Source organism: Callorhinus ursinus, unplaced genomic scaffold (assembly GCF_003265705.2).
Source record: "Callorhinus ursinus isolate GAN/ISIS: 27379988/994484 unplaced genomic scaffold, GSC_fseal_2.0 scaffold12, whole genome shotgun sequence".
In the NCBI taxonomy this organism is placed as follows: domain Eukaryota; kingdom Metazoa; phylum Chordata; class Mammalia; order Carnivora; family Otariidae; genus Callorhinus; species Callorhinus ursinus.
In genome coordinates this window covers 52,581,913-52,587,311 of record NW_027397074.1, presented here as the reverse complement: position 1 = coordinate 52,587,311, position 5,399 = coordinate 52,581,913, and positions in this window count along the sequence as shown.

The following is a 5,399-nucleotide window of genomic DNA, read 5'->3' as shown; positions in this document are numbered from 1 at the left end:
AAAGTGATTAAGTAGACCTAGAGATGGCAAACTCTCTTAGGAGGCTGCTCAACACTTCCCATTGCAGGAGACACTGAAGCAGCAGGGAGTTACCTGTAATCAAAATCTTGTGATGACATTGAAGCACTAGGAAAGTTGAAAGCTTAAGTGAGACTGAGGATTCTAATATTATTGACAAGTGAACTAACATAGGTAAATACTTGATAACCTTTGTTCTAAAAGACGACACAAGTGTACTTGTATTATTCATAAAATATGTCAATACAGAATGCTTTGATCCTGAATAATTCCTGATAACTATTTTGCTCTGTGATACATCAGTAGACACATCTCCCTATAATCACTCAGCAAGACACAACTCCCTATAATCACTCTTAGAATGTGCTATGACTTAAGGAACTTCATGAATTTATGAATGGATAGAGAACCATATAAACATCCCAAATCACATTGCTGCTTTGCCAATTCTTTGAATTACGGATAGGTAGTTTGGCAACTATTTTCTTATATCATAAAAGTATTATTTTAATTGGAAGCTAAAAGCTATCACTCAGTCTTGGCAAATGTAAGATGCCATACAATTTACTATTCATTTAAACTAACAACTTTGAGATATTTATAATAATTGTACCAAAGTCCTGACAAAATCATTTTGCTCAAAACTTTCAGCCTTTATTTATGTTTAGTCTCATACAGGATTTCTGCAACAGATGGAATTTTAAAATCATTATTATTGATTTCCCAATCTTCCTTAATATTCAGGTGCTAACAAAAACATATTTGACACGGAAAATAAAGCTTAATACATAATAAGACTAGATGAATCTTTTTACTTCCTTATCTTAGATATCTCTCATCTTCTGAAACTCACCTAGGTCTTGTCTTCTGTAATTTAATATTCAGCTTAGTGACTAGCGGCAGAATACAAACCATTGAGTAGTTTCAATTCATTAAAAAGATTATCACAAGGTTATTGAATTAATTGTATGGTTTGAATTTATAAAACACCACTCAAGGCAACAAAAAAATGAGTAACAATTCTAGTTTGTAATGAAAATTTCAAATATTCCCATTTATGCAATGAAGCATTGAAATGTTCCTTCAATTCTCCACTCTGATTATAATTTTATTGGCTCTCAGTTTAGAAAATAGTTTGGTTCTTCCCCTTGACATCTCCAATACATAACTTTATTTCAATAAAACTACTGAGATGTTTTCATAGTGAAATTTTCTGCTTATTATCATTTCTTTCCACTTCTCTTGCTACACACACACACACACACACACACACACACACACTCTCTCTCTCTCTCTCTCACAAAGAGAAACAAATAATTTCTGTTTGAAATAAGAAAAAATTTAAGATGAGACATAGGTTTATTTTCTCCTCTTAAGGCCCCGTTATTTCTCCCAATACAGAGTGTAGTTTGACAAAACAAAACAAAAACATTATCTGAGAAGTCTGATTGATTTCAGTTCAACTTTTGGCTACATTCTCAATAACACAGAGTTGGATAAATTTTAAAAGTACTTAGAATTTCAATGTTCTCCTTTGTAAAATGAGAGTATATGACTTTCTCTACTGACACTTGTGAAGAATAAACTGTCCAAGGCTCTCAACTTTTCCACTATGTTCCTCCTAAAGGGAAAAGAGAGTAAATGGACCTCTGAAAGGAGAGTTAAAAATGAATTCAAAACACAAAATTTATTTGAAGTTTTACGTTTTTTACACCAATATTGAAGAATAAGATATTAGTTAATGGGACTTGTCAGCTTCTATCTTCACAATTTTCTACTTTTTAATTATCACCTCCCCTCTTCTATAAGGAATAAAAGATTTTATAAATATAAAATACCTACGAGGAATATTTTACTTGAAAAACAATCAAAACAAAGAAATACTATGTCATACCTTCATTTAGGGAGCTGCACAATGAAGTGTAAAATACTTTAGGATGCATATTATATGCTTCAAAGCATAATTTTGAATGGCATGAAAGAGTTGACAGAGCTACAGATGATGGGGACACAGTGGCATGAACAAAATGATTCTTTGAGTCTGCAACTCCCTGGAGTTTTAAGATGCTAAAGCAATGGAAACGAGCATACGTATCTAGAGTAGTAATGATGTATTAATGTCATAATGTTGTATTAAGAGCTGTGAGTTTGAAACATTGCTACAAGACTAAACCACAGGTCTCATGGCTTTGTAAGCTTATTAGAACACAATGTATACTGCAATGCACTCTACTATATATCTACTTTTAATATAAAAGCTGTGTTTATTCAGGTAAGCCTTGATAGGAAATCGGTATCACAGGAAGGTCTATACTGTGATTTCAAGGGTCCGGCATCTCTGTTGGTTAAAAAAGAAAAAAAAAAAAAACTATCTTACCTGCTTAGCATAGTGTTTGCCATATTGTAGTGGATTAAAAAATATTAGCTCCTATTCTGAGTCTATATTTGTGATGATCAATTTTATATGTCAACTTGGTTAGATAATTGTGCCAGATATTTTATCAAGCTTTATTCTGGATGTTTCAGTGAGGGTGTTTTGGATGAGATTAACATCTAAATCAGTGAACTTTGAGTAAAGTAGGTTGCCCTCCATAATAAGGATGAGCTTCATCCAATCAGTTAAAGGTCTCAATAAGACAAAAAGATTCATCTCCTCTAAGCAAGAAGGAATTCTGCAACAGAAGGCCTTTGGATCTGAATTGCAACATTGGCTTTTCCCAGGTCTCCAGTCTGCTGGCCCACTATGCACACTGTGGATTTGCCAGTGTCCGTAATCATGAGTCAATTCCTTAAATATCTCTATCTATATATCTATCTATATGTATACTATGTTTATATCTATCTATACATACATATACATCCTATTGATTCTGTGAACAACCCTAAAGTAAAACATTTAATGATAAAATCATTTACTTCATCATGGATGAAAACATCATTCCAGTAAGCTCATGTAATTTTAAATACAGAACTCAAGTAGAATCAAAGGCTGAACACCACTGAATTAGCACAGGGACCTTTTAGGGACTGAATTGTGCCTCCTCAAATCCATATCCTCCTAGTACCTCAGAATGTGTCTGTATTTGGGACCTTTAAAGAGGTGATTAAGGTAAAATGAGGTCAATGTGTGGGCCTGAATCCAATATGACTACTGTCCTCGTAAGAAGAGAAGGTTAAACACTGACACACACATAGAGAAGACCATGTGAAGACACAAGGCGAATTTAGCCATCTACAAGTCTACATCTACAAGAGAGGTTTTAGAAGATATCTTGATCTCAGATTTCTGGCCTTCAGAACTGTAATAAAACAAATTTCTGTTGTTTAAGCCACCCTTTGTGGTACTCTGTTATAACAGTCCTTGCAAACTGATATAGAACCCAAACTCATTTTGGGTGATGGGACAATTATTCCTTGAACCCTATCACAGAGCTCCATATTAAATTAAATCAGCAAGAGATGTAGATAATTGAGTAGATCTCTTAATAAATAGATTGTGAGGCCTTTTAAATAAATGACATTTATTTAAGGGATAATACATTTTAAAGCATACAGATTTAAAATTAAAGCATTAGAAAGCACTCCAAAAATGTTATGATAACCTTAATCAATAGAAACTGCATGTAGCCTCCATTGCCTTCTCTTTCAAAACATGATCTTGCAGTTGGACTGAGGTAGTCAGGCAAGGCTCTTGAGAGAACTATAGAAAATGACCCAATCTTTATGATCTGCTATTTAAGGGACAGCTATTTATCAGTCCTGAAGCAGCCAGTCCTTTTCCCTTTAAGATGAAACAGTAAACATTTGAATCACTCTCTTGACAGCCCTCCTAATATCAAAATATCTTTTATTTTCCCTGGTTACCAGCCCTTCTAAGGTTTATAAAATGTTTTGAAGCATTTAAAGGTCTCATATGGAACATACAAGTTGCTCATTTGTTGAATGTACCTAGGAAGATAAGCGATACATCACTGCAACATTTTTATAGGAAGATTATTTATTTAATGAAAAGGCCCTGAGTGTAAGAGTTTCACACACACACACACACACACACACACACACACACACACACATCTCAGTATCATAAGCTGTAGTTCTAAAACCAAATGATCTAAAATCTTCTTAGTGAAAACTTTTTTTTCTCATGAGCTTTGAGCTTTCATTTTACTTTACCATTGAGTAAACCTGCAATCTTATGGAAGTTCTGTTATCATTTAACAGTGCTATTTTCAAATAAAGCCATATACAAAATACAGAATTGAATGTGATTCCTTCCCCTTGGTCTTTCAAAAACACTTCTTTATGCTTCAGTTCTGCAGGAAATCAAACTAATTTTCAAATGCTGATATAAATACCACATAAAATATATCCCATAAAATCGATATTTTCTGTGTATTAGAAAATACATTATATACCAAATTTATACTTCATTTTTTTTTAACTAAACAATTTTATTTTCACTTTCGGTAACCTTTTCTGTACTTTTCTAATGTTAAATTTCTCTTAAGAAGATTATTACTTTTCAACATTCCTTTCCCCAGAATTGTGTCTCCCATTACATTGTAGTCTCTTCAGAAGGTTAGTTCTCCAGTTCCCTCTCTGTAGTTTTCAAGGCGGAAAAAAAAAAAACAAAACATGAAATACATAATTTTATTTAGATTTTGCATTTATGTTCAAGACATTTAATATTGTTATAATAAATTTGAAATGATACTCACAGTTCTTAATAGTCATTCTAAAATAGAGTTAGAAATTTTAACCTTTACAATCTGGTATTTACTTAAATGTGTCCAAACTGCTACACTAGCTTCTTCAAGTCCTGTATATAATCAGCAGTTTCAAATGTAATGCAGGAAATGACTCAGTTCACAAATAAACTATATTGCACGGGCTATTATACAGAATTTCTCTTACTTTGTTTTTGATACTTGCTGATGTTAATTACTAATTATTAGCTTTAAGAAATAAGATCCAGTGCTCAGCAGCTATATTTGCTCTTTTGTGAACTTACTGAACCATTTCTATTAAACCACTTAACTTCTCTGTGCATTTTATCTTACTTCCATAAGAAAATTCCTTAAATATATTAAATAAATGGGGTTGATATATTTTAAGACTGTTGAATAAAATGTACCAATTAATAGTATCAGAGTTTATGATTAAATTTAATATAATTTAATCATGTCTTGTATCAGCTCAAAGAAAATCCTGTGAGCAAAAATCTGTTATGGCTCTTGCCTTTAGATTTCCAACCAGTAAAAAAATTTACATTAAAGATTGACTTATGTGAGTGCCTTTTTCAATCCCTGTTGACTGAAAGGCAGAGGGAAAGTTAGTGAAAACTTCTACTACCTGTCTTTTGCTAGCATTCCTGATAAAAC